Below are 12,565 nucleotides of genomic sequence, written 5' to 3'. Positions count from 1 at the left end.
GAAGTCGGTTATTGAAAACTAAAACAAAACACGGTATATATACGAGCCTACAACATTACTGAAGACAGAATCTATTTGAATTTAGAAGCGTTAAGACAATTCAAAATGGCGGCTATTACGAAACTGACAGTTTTTCTTCTGGTGGTGGTGTTCGTCGCGTTAGTAGATCTTGGTGCAGCTCAAGAACGAAATAGGCCGCAGAACCACAATCATGAGAACCCCGCGGGTCATGCGCTGAAACAAGGCGCGGGTCCCAATAACCAAGGACTAAAGGCAATACTCCGTCACCTTGTAAAACGCTCAGTTGATCATAATGGCGAGCATCATGATGATAACAGCGAGAATTCACAGCCGGGATATGAAAGCTCTTTGATAGCTGGCAGGATTCGGATGATGCCAGCGCATATTCAAGGAAGGCGATAAATTGTATATCTATAGGGTAAGCTGGTCTAAGAGCACATAAGAGTACGCTACACCAAAATCTTCGAAGCTGTTTAGGATACGCGCTTAACTTATGTCGTATTTTGAAGTGAGAAGTGAGACGGAGGTTAGAAGTGCTTTAAGTGTTGTGCCGAAAATATTTAAAAAATTCAATGAAAATACAAAAGTTAAAAGTTCAATGTGATTTTAGTGCTCAATCATGATATGTGCATTGTGCAAGTTGCGGGAGGTTTCCAAATAGTTCTCAAAAATCTAGGGAATTCCATAAAAAAATAATTAAGTTTCCTGATTAGCGAGACCTTTTCTTTATTTTTGGTATGGTAACATCTGCATCATTGGTCTGTAAGTTTTCTGTGATCAGTTAAGATTTCTGTGATCAGAATAATCACACAATCAGTGAAATCTTTGTACTATTATGCTATGGTCAATGGACATGTTATTATGAAATCTGCCATTAATTATTTGTTGTTATATATTTTCATGTTTCTATTTCTTTCGCTTGGTTAAATTTTCCTTTTATCTTGATTTAATTTAGGTTTAATTTTAGTAGGTACCTATAATATACCTTCTTGTATATTACACATGTGTGAGCTATATTAGTGGCTAAACATTTGTTTATAACTCTGTATAACTTTGTATTCTTGTGTAAATTGTCTAGGTGTATTATACGTTGGTGATCCTTAAATAAAATAATAATAAATAAAAATAAGCTTTTTATTCTTTTATCATCAGAGATTATTTTCATAGAGTCTGAGTTAGTTAGGTTAGGTCCTGCAAAACGGTTACTAGAGTTAGACCAAGATATGTCTGCAGAGATTTTGATAACCCACGCAGTACAAGTGTTATTTTAAACGTCAAACTTCTATCAAATTATGACGTATAAATAACACTTGCACTGCGTGGGCTATCAATATCGCTACAGACTTTTCTTGGTCTAACTCTACTTAGATCTCGTGATTAGGTATATAAATAAGAGGTAAAAGTGTTGGTACATATACTTGTGTTATATGAAAAGTAGGCAAGTTTCACATCTCACACCCATCAACACGCATCCATCCATCAACTACCTGAAGATTGGGACTTGGGTAACAGCTGTCCGAGTACGACCTTCGTAAATTTTCGGGCTAGCAAAATCAGAAATTGCGCACAGAGCACGGGGGTATGCCATGCGGTTTGTAATTTAAAGTAATATAATATATATCTTTTTACTAGCCTGTTGGACTGTCCCACTGTTGGGCCAATCAAACAGGCCTCCCCTCTTTTCCGCCATTTGGTCCTATCTAATGCATATTCCTTTTATAGAGCATAATACAATATGTTGATGCTCGCAAGGAAATCAAAACCTATGAGACTTCGTGTTGACATGAAATTTGGCAACAGCAGTGCCATGTAGCACATAAAAAAGAGAAAACTCGAAAACGTAAATTAGTGAAGTCAAATATTATATGTAAACATAATAAAACAAACCTACAAGAATATCGTTGAATACTTAAAACTTACATAATATAAATTATAAACTAACAAATTACAGTCAGCTGCATTAATCCCGAATACGATACCGCTCCAAAAGTATCTTAGGTATGTAAAAATTTGAATTAGACATACCATTTTATTCATAAAAGCGCTACAAACCTCAATTAACTACTAATCGTTTGTCTTTATCTGTCATTTTGACTTATGTATTTGTAAGAAAGGGATAAAACATAATTTAACTAAATCAGGCCCGTAAAGTTTTATGAAAGGGGGATAGTCTCTATTTTATAATCATTTTGTTGTGTTTTGTTGTGTGACACTGATTAAAAAACTAAGGACTGTACGCACCAAGAATTTCGTACATTGACCCACCTGTCCCTATCTCTATCGCAACGCGTAATTATATTGATGTCACACTCGCACAGTGTCATTGGCCTACCTATAGTATCCGCAGAATTAAGTGGCGAGCACGGTCATAAATCATCGGAATCATGCTATCTCTTTCGCACCTGCACGGCCTTATGGAGCGGGCCGTGCAACAATAGTGCAGGTAGCGGTAACAACAATAGTGAAGTTCATGACCCTGCTCGCCACTTAATTCTGCGGATACTATAACTGGCGTGATCGCCGGCATCATGGGCGGGACAGCTATCTAATTATGCGCGTGCGTTAGAGATAGAACATACGGGATCAATGTACACAATTCTTCGTGCTTATATATAGCGTCCTTAGTTTAGTTTAGTAAGAAGCCTCATAGGTTTTAAATTTTCATACGAGTACATGTTTCTTTGTAGATTGGAAAATAAGACTAAGTTGTTTATGGTAACCATGATACTTTTGTTTGCGTAGAATTCTCAAGGCAAGCCAACGTCCTTCACAATATCATAAATAAATTAGAGCAATGTTAATCATACACGTCAATATGTTTTGGTAAAAAACGATGCAACTCATCATTATGTACCTACCGACTACCTGGCGGTTATTGAAAACCTCAACAAAACAACGTATAAAAGGTGCCCTGGAAAAATATTGAAGACAGAATCGAACTGAATTCAAAAGCGTCAAGAGAAAATTCAAAATGGCCGTTATTACAAAACTGACAAATTTCCTTTTGGTGGTGGTCATCGCGTTAGATCTCGGAGCAGCTCAAAAGCAAAATACGCCGCAGAACCACGATCATGAGAACCCCGCGGGTGATGCGCTAAAACAAGGTGCGTGCGCAGACCCCAATGACCAAGGAGTAGAGGCTTTTGCGATACGCTCGGTTGATCATGAAGATGGCAACAACGAAAATGTAGAGGCGGCAAACGGAAACTCTTTGATACCAGGAAGGATTCGTCTTGTGCCTGGAAGTGGATATATTCATGGAAAGCGTTAAATCATATACTTGTTCAATCCACATATTTGCAAGTTTCCAAAAAGTTGGAAAAGTTCTCAAAAATTCTTGTATTTTGTCATATTGATGAAACGATTTCCCACTTTTTGCTTGCACTTGCACATCTGTATCAAAGGCCGATGGTCTGTTAAGTTTTCTGTGATCAGTGAACCTTAGTTAAGATTTCTGGGATCAGACTTATCAGTTAACGTTAGTTGGGAGAAAGTTTTCTTTGTACTGTGTGTTGTATTGTACCTACATTTGTATCAATGGACGTGTTATTATGAAATTTGTGCCAAAAAATTTAATTCTATATGTTTACATGTTTCAATTCATCATCATCTTCATCATTATATCTGCCAGAGGATGTCTACTGCTGGACATAGGCCAATTCCGTATCATGTTTCAATTCCGTTCCCTTAATGTTTCTAACCTTTCTTAATTTAATTTTAATGTAAGTAGGTATTTTGTAATATTCTTTGATAAATACAGTAATGTGTAACTTTTAGTGGCTAAAGATCTCCGTTACTTAAATATCTAAGTAAAGAAACATAAAATGAATAAAACTTTTATTATTTATCAGAGTTTGCTTTCATAAGACTGTAGTATGGTGAACCCTCTCTGTCGCACTTCTAAATTCGTACGTAAGTGTGACAGGGATGCAACACGTCGAACGTATTTCGCGGTAGGCTCTCTAGCTGATGTATCCAGTAGTAGAATTTTTTTAAGTGGACGAAAATTGTCTAGTGAATTCTCAAACGAAGTCATGAGTGTCATGACCCAAGGTCAGTCATAAAATAATCTAGCCGCAAATTGCAACTAATAAAAGTAGTTAGCTGGAATTGAAACTTATTTTTGCAAAATACTCGATTTATTTCAGTGCAACATTCTGAAGCCCAGTTTGAACCTCATCCCAATAAATTAAATAAGAGCGCAGTTAAGCATGAAAAACAAAAACATCCTTTAAAATGACTCATTGTTTTGATCAAAAAAGTGTCACCTTATGTTGTACTGACAACGATTACCAATTAAAACAAAGCACGGTATATAAAGAGCACAAGAAAACAACTGAAAACATAATCGATTTGAATTCAGAAGAGTTAAGAGAAAAATCAAAATGGCTGTTATTCCAAAAGTGACAATTATTCTTCTTGTGTTCTTCTTGGCGCTGGTGGACTTTGGTTCTCAAGGATATTGGCCTCCGTTGTATCGGCCCTGGAATCGTGGATACTCACGTGAATTTGTGCCTGCCTCCGAAAACTATAGAAGAACAGGCAGGATTCGTGTGTTACCGGTATTTCGTGGATAATGAATATAATGATGATTAATGATGAGAAATGCATACAAACCCAGTGACAGAAAACTTACTGACACTGACTAAGCGTAAGTTCTCTGGGATCAGTGAACCTTATTGCTTTAATGATAAGATTTCTGTGATCATTAGTTAGACTTTAAGTAGTTCTTTAAGATTTTTTGTACAGTCATCAGCAATAGTATCTTACACAACTAGGGCCGCAAAAATATGTGACACGTTCTTATTTGGAGCGCAATTACTTATGTACTACTTTAGACTTATGTGATGATTACGGGGTCCCTTTGTTTCCCATAAAGTTTTAAGTCATAATGTATTGTTTGTCATATTATCGTTGGTCATAAAACTGAAACCGTTAACTTTTCAGGATTTTCGTAAGGTTGTTCTATAGATAGGTTAGGTTAGGTTAGGTTTGTTTTATGGCAATCCTGAAAAGTTACGCGTTTCTGAGAAAAACCAATTATGACTAACGAAAATTCGGACAAACAATACATTATGACTTAAAACTATTTGGGAAACAATAGAGAGCCGATGATTACGCTGATTACTGTATAGTTTAAGCCAAAATTTAAAACAAAACGTTTATATCATTTTAATACTTATTTTGTATATCAGATTCATTCCACTAAAGGTGCTATGTGTATGTTTTTAGTTAATTTAAGGTACTAATTGTTTGTGTTGTGTGAATGTAAGTACGCATGCACGCGCTACCCGAACAATGTTAACTTAGTTACTTCATTCCCAAGTATTTAAGTGAATTGTAAAATTCTTATGAGAAATAAAATTCTTTAAACCCATATCTAGTTTTTCTCCAAAAAAAATTGGTTTTAAATCTCTTAGAAGGAAATACTTAGTGACAATTTCTAAACATAAAGTAACATTACGAAGCGTGTAATAATATCTGACAATCTTATTTATGGAGCCATATCTGAGTTATTATGTATTATGGAGGGTTTTGTATTGCAAGACATCAAATTATTGTGGGTGACTGTATCACGAACATTTAAAATAAAATTTTCAATACTTCCAGTTACTAAATGTTTATCTTTCCAATGGCAAAGTGCTAACCGGTGGATAATCTCAGCACAATAATTGGAAACAAAAACAAAACGACCTATAAATACGTTACAACAAACCATTGATGGCAGAATTGATTTGAATTTAGAATTGGCTTCTTTATTTTCAAAATGGCCGTTAGTAAAGTGACAGTTATTTTGTTGGTGGCGTTAGCTGTGTTTGCTTTCGCAGCTGCGCAAGGACCTCGGGGTGGGTCTAACTCTAAAGGATCTGGGCATGTAGACTCCCAAGGTCAAGGTATTCTAAATGGGAGCCCAAGGAATCAAGGTCAGCATCCAGATCATGGTCGCGTGAAGCGTTCGATTGGAAGTAAAGACGGCGATGGCAATGCGTTTTTCGAGCCAGCATACGAGAGTGCTTTCGCAGGACCTCACAGACTAAGAGTGCCAGGATTCTTACATCAGTAAAAGTGTATGTATCGATTGACTTGGAACTGTAATTACTGTGCACATGTTATCTATTTTATGTAACGTTAATGGTTTTGAGGCTTACAATAAAAAATATATTAATTAAACTGTGTTTTTGTCTACTAATTAGAAATGCCTCTTAATTATAAATAACCTTTGTTTGTTTGGTTCTTGACAGTCTTGATTACGTAGGCACCTATTTTCTATTTTTAACCGACTTCAATTTCATAGAAGGAGGAGGTTCTGTATTCGGTTGTGGCTATGTTTTTGTTTTTAAACTAAGTACATCATTTATAATTTTATAGTTACGCTGAATAATTAAATCAAAGGCCAAGATCACTTCAAAATCAAACAAAGAAATATTTATTCTTTTATTTTAATAGAAAGTAATAAATCATCGTAAAATTATAACTACTTAAGTAACGAGTTACAATAATATGTTCATCAATAATAAGAAATACAATATCGGTAATACTCAGCACTGAACTAATACCTTCAGCATCAAATAGTTTGTGTGACAGCAAAAATAGCCAAATATATCTTAACACGCCGGTTTACTAACGAATGGGCCAAAAACGTTTCCCAAACTATTTTACCCAAATTATCATTTCCCAAAAAAATATTTGGCAAAACCATTGAAATTTAAACAAAAAATAATACTCTGCCGATGCGCTAAATATTTTCCTGTGTTCTATTTTTGTTTAATTAATATGGATTTCAGAAAAATAACGCCTGGTTCTATTTAGGGGTCGTCCATTAATTACATTACACAACATTTAGATTTTTTAGACCTCCACCCCCACCCCCTTTTAAACTTTTTTACAGGACAGAGATAGGTAGGTCTTTAATATTGCTGTTGTTGTTGCTGCTGTGAAGTACTATGTGGACGAAACCCTTATTGTTGTTAACATAGAAATAAAGATGTGTTCAGATATATTTGACTACTTTGCCGTTACTATGTTTTTTATGCTGACTGTACTAAGTCTTAATAAACTTAATCTATTTTTAACATAGTTGTGCATATAATAAGTAATAAACATAGGTCTGTCTTCAACCTTTGAATGTTCCTAGGAACTCTTCAGACCTCAAAATTATCAATACTAACTAATAATAAAAGACGACTCACGCTAGACCGGGCCGGGGCCGGGCTGGAGCTTCCAGCGTTTCGTTTCCTATCGAAATCACCACGTGATGACCGATCAGACGTCATAGAAAATGACATGTCGGACGCCTCGGCCCGTAAGTCGTATAAAACTTTACAATTGTAATAATTTGCAGTAAATTTAGATAGAGTAAAATATTACGTCTATGTTCAACAACTGAAAATGTTAAAATATAAGTACTTCGGTACTAAGTAGGTACAGTCATTTTTCAGTTAATGCCTCCACGAATTCTAAGTTCCAATAAACATTTAGAGAAAATTAGAACATTAAAAAAATATTTTTTATTACTTCATTTACATCTGCGTTAAACGTCCAGAAATAATCAATGTTACATTAAATATATTCATCTTATTCTATTTTTTACAAGCACCGTTGATTCAGCGATTACTTATACTTAAAAATATAAATGAATTATATGAATAAACAAAACGGTGCAAATCTCAAAAGTAATAAAACAGTGGAACTCAATACAATAACCTCTAGCCGCCCAGACATCAAAACTTGCCAATGCAAATGTAATTTTGATTTGTCAAAACAAAGATTCAAATTAGAATAGAACGGGATACCTTTTTATAGGCTTCGGGGCGGCTAGAGGATAAATCTTAAGGCTAGACCTAGAACTTTACCTAGAGATTGGCAAAATGAATCTATAAACAAGCAATAGATAAGCAAGTCAAAGATAAATGAGTTAACTCGCGGAAATATTACAAGAATAAAAATCAAATGTAAATCTACATTTATATACATAGGTATTTCACAAAACTATTCCTCGTTTTTGTTAGAAATAGTTCTAGGTCTAATTATGGCACATACTAGCTTATTCTATATATACCTATTTTTATATCGCTTTGGCTGAAATCGAATAGTTAACATCTATGATATTTTCATATTCAGATTATTAAAAAAAGAGAACTAATGAAACAATAAAATATTATTTAACTGCTTGAAACTAAATTTGTACTTCTGACCAAATTAATTCTTACTATTTTTGATTTTACATTTATGGGAGAGCAAAATTATTTTCACGAAAAGTTGTTAAAAGTTGGCTGATGGTTTAAATTTAGATAATATATAATGACTCTAATGACTGCATGCATGCGATTTTCGGCAAGTAATTTCTTATTTTGCTATAAATATTTACACTCCAGAGCAAAGTCGTGAGGTAAGTATCATTGTACAAAATACAATTGTGTATTGACAGCAGTTTGTAAAAAAATAAGCGAAAAACAAAATAACTAACCTAAGTACATGATCAATGGCACATTTACAACAGACATAATAAAAAGGTATAATGGTAATTAAACATAAGTAATACATAATATAAATCTAATAATCTAATTAAATCTTAATTATAATAAATTTTGGCACGTTGAAGAATTCACAGATTCTTTGGAGTTGACTATGACCCGGGACTATTTAAAATACAAATCCCATGAAAAATATAAGTATGTATTATAAATTATTCTCTATATGTTGTATTTGTATATCTATGATTCTCACAAAAACAATGAACGCCCAATGTTACACAAAAAATAATAAGGCACTGAGTCTTTATCTTTATAATATCTCTCTTAATTGGTAAAATGCATATATGTATAAACGTCGTACATAATAATTATTATGTACCTACGTAATTTTACATAGGATCATCCATTAATCACACCACACAAATTTTCGATTTTATAGACCCTCTTCCCGACCCCCGTTGTCATACTTTTTTATAGGAAAGAGATAGGTATTTAATACGTACTGTCACACTTGGCATGAGCCCCTCCCTCCCCCTGGTGATGTGACGTAATATATGGATGAACCCATATAGGTAATTGACTTTGATGAATGTATAGTTCGTTTTTTTTAGCATTAGAAAGAAGGTAAGCGATCTTGACATGTCTTTTTATTAAAAATCACAATTGAAAAATAAGACACAGAAAATATATTAGAATTATAAATCATATACCTACGATCTTTTACATTCTTTTTCTTTCATAAGTAATATAAACAATTTTTTTAAAGCGTTTTTTAATATATTTTAATAAAAAGACACGTCAAGATTGTTTACCTTCTTTCTAATGATAAAAAAACGAACTAATAGGTAATAACGAATTTACTAAGTATATGAGTTATCATTTTCGATTAAGTATATCATATAATATAAATGATACTCGAAATGAAAATGATGATAAAATCGATAAATGAATACAAACTTTATATCATTATATACATAATAATAGCTGCCTTTATATCAATGATATTAGTAAAACGGTTAAAAATGTACAATCAGATGCAATAACTTCTCCTTCTGCATGCAAAGATCAGCTGTATTTTTGCAGCTGACTGTACGTTTAAAAAATTAAAACATTTAACATTTTTAATAACAATTTTAAAACCGTCTAAATATACAAATAAATCCATAAGTAACTGTAATGCCATTTGGAGAAAACGCTTATCAATTAGGTACCTAATTAAAAAGGTCCATTAAAAACAATATTTGTGGTATAAAAAGCACTCAAATTAAAATTAATAAATCTCAAATGCTTACTGATTTTAATAATACATACCTAGGGAAAAAGCCAGGCACGGTTATTTCAGTTTCAAACAAAAGTATTTAATGTCTAATTAATATTCAAGAATATTTATGATACGAGTTTAAGCAAATAGTTACTTTATATTTTCTTTGTTCTTTGATACGAAAAATAAGTATTCTGATATTATCTCAAAATAATCAGAATCACTACTTACAGCTTGACAAAATGATAAAACAAATCTTTATCAAAATCTATAAAATAATATTACCATGTAAAATTAAGTTCTATGCTAGAAATCAGACACCCATAACAAGCTATTATACGAAATATACAATTAAATGTTTCAAAACCATTATAAAATATTCCTAAATCTAATAAGGGGTCATCCATTAATTACATCACACAAATTTCTAGGTTTTTTTACCCCCCCCCCCCCATTGTCACACTTGGTCACATTTGGCAAACCCCTCCCCCCTTCTGGTGCGACGTCACATTTTTTTCAACGAAATCGGCAAATCGAATTAAGTAGGTTGTACCTATTATTAATATTTTATAAAACTAGTACTTTTATAACCCAAAACTGATAGGGAAAGACAATTAAATGAATAAAAATGATTATCGTTAAAAGAACTTGTTATATCACTGTACACTGTAAAGTGACGTCACAAACTTTGTGACTCTCCCCTCCCCCTAGTCACATCATGTCACATTTTCTTGTGATCCCCCTAAACGTGTGATGTAAGTAATGGATGACCCCTAACGGTCGATCGTTTCGTTTGGTATCTCTTTTGTGCAAATCTATAGGTACCATAATTCTTTGGAGCAACACAGTCATTGGTTAAACAGCATTCAATATTTTAGACTTTGTCATAGGTACAGAGGGGCTACCGCGAAAACCGAAATTCGCAAATTGCGGGGATCTTTCTCTTTTACTCCAATGAAGGCGTAATTAGAGTGACAGAGAAAAATGCCCGCAATTTGTGAATTTCGGTTTTCGCAGTAGCCTCTCAGAGGTACACCTCAAGCAAACCGTTGACTGTCGATTAAGGTAAACGTACTGGTGCTCGACGCGGTCCCAGTTCATGTCATTTTGAAACTGAAACTGAAACGCCCAGTTAAATTAAGGGTTTCACCACGGAATGGGAGATAATAAGCTGGAAACTCGTATACACCTTCGTTATAACGTATTAAAGGTTCTCTTAAAAGTCGACGCATATATCGTGTGCGCGTCGGAAGTTATTCCAGGTCAAAGGTCATAAAAATTGGTTATTCGAGGATATAAAATTTTCTATAGCTCCAATGTTGTTTACATAAAATTTGCGACGAGTTAGGTATCAAACATTTTTTCATGCCATTAGCCGTTTTCAAGATATAAGGCATAGAAGGCGCAGTGGCACGGAAAACGCACTATGACGCAAGGCGAGCTGGTAATCTGTGTGTATAATACGTTCTATGTAATCGTTAAAATTACACATATGGATCATACCTAGATTTTAAAACAAAAGTGGCCCCTCCTGTGGACATTAGTTAACCTAGGGCAAACCATGGCTTATCGGTGATACTTGGTAATTCGGTGATAATGCATTATTAAATTACGCTGAGCTCACAATGCTGAAATGTAAGCAATTAAATCGCTGCCAACCCGATTGCAAGCATCAAAACTGACAGCTGCCAACGATTTTATAGCTCGCATTTCCTCATGGCGAGAACTGTGTAAGATTATAACGGAGTATCACCGAATTACCAAGTATCACCGATTTGTGTGTAAATATGTAATGATGTTATGACATAGTTTAATACAAAAAGGGTACCCCTTTATTGAGGTTTAATCAGGAAATTAAGCTTTATAGCCTTTAACTTAAGGTATTTCGATAGGAAAGAGGTAGATTTTAAGTACTAATAATACAAGAAAATGTTTTCACATGCTTTTATTTAACTCCCGAAATCTTTATCTGTAGTTAAAATAGCGAGTTGACGTAGTTTTCAGATCATACTTATTCATTTTTTTGTTAGAAAGTACATTGTTTATGTTCCAAAAATAGATTCACCATCCTTAATTTATCCGGAAATGATATATCACATGCCCTAATATGTATGGCTTTAGAGAAATGATGCTTCAATTGAAGCGCGGCAGCGTCGAACTTTCCCCCCTCCCCCCACTAAATGTGCCGTGGCTCTCGATGGCCCCCGGTCAGAATCTACTCAAGACCAACTAAGAATCAACTGTGCCAAGTTTCAACGCATAGTCACAAAATGTCGTTCACTACCAAACCAACTAATAGTACGTATGTCTGATCACTGCGCTTTCTGTGCCCTATATCTTGAAAACGGCTAATCTCATGAAACAATATTCCATGCCTAACGTGTCACAAATTTTATGCTCTACAACTCTTCCCTACATGTAAAAAGCGTTGGAGCTATAGAAATCTTGATATTCGCGAAAAACTGATTTTCATGAACTTTGACCTTGAATAACTTGTAACGCGCACACGATATATGCGTCGACTTTTAAGAGGACCTTTAAAATGTCATAATGAAGGTGTATACGAGTTTCCCGCTTATTATCTCTCATTCCGAGGTTGACCCCCTTTTTAGGCTTAAGATGACTGGCCCTAGCTTACCTTATTTAAGGATGACTCACGTTAGACCGGGCCGTGTCCGGGTCAGACCTTCCGGCGCATCGTTTTCTATGGAAAGCGTCACGTGATCGCCTGTCATGTCATAGAAAAGTAAGCACCGGAAGCTCCAGCCCAGACACGGCCCGGTCTAACGTGAGTCATCCTTTATTCTGT

At 34.5% G+C, this 12,565-nt stretch overlaps 1 protein-coding gene across 1 annotated transcript in view; it reads left to right on the top strand.

The window, feature by feature from the left end:
- The window catches only part of LOC134797338 (insulin receptor substrate 2), a 394,635-nt gene that overhangs the window by 225,836 nt on the left and 156,234 nt on the right, over nucleotides 1-12,565 (top strand). The window lies entirely within an intron of this gene.

This window comes from Cydia splendana, chromosome 15 (assembly GCF_910591565.1).
Source record: "Cydia splendana chromosome 15, ilCydSple1.2, whole genome shotgun sequence".
Classification (NCBI taxonomy): Eukaryota; Metazoa; Arthropoda; class Insecta; order Lepidoptera; family Tortricidae; genus Cydia; species Cydia splendana.
The sequence above is the reverse complement of the archived record's forward strand: the minus strand, read 5'-3'. Positions and strand labels throughout refer to the sequence as shown.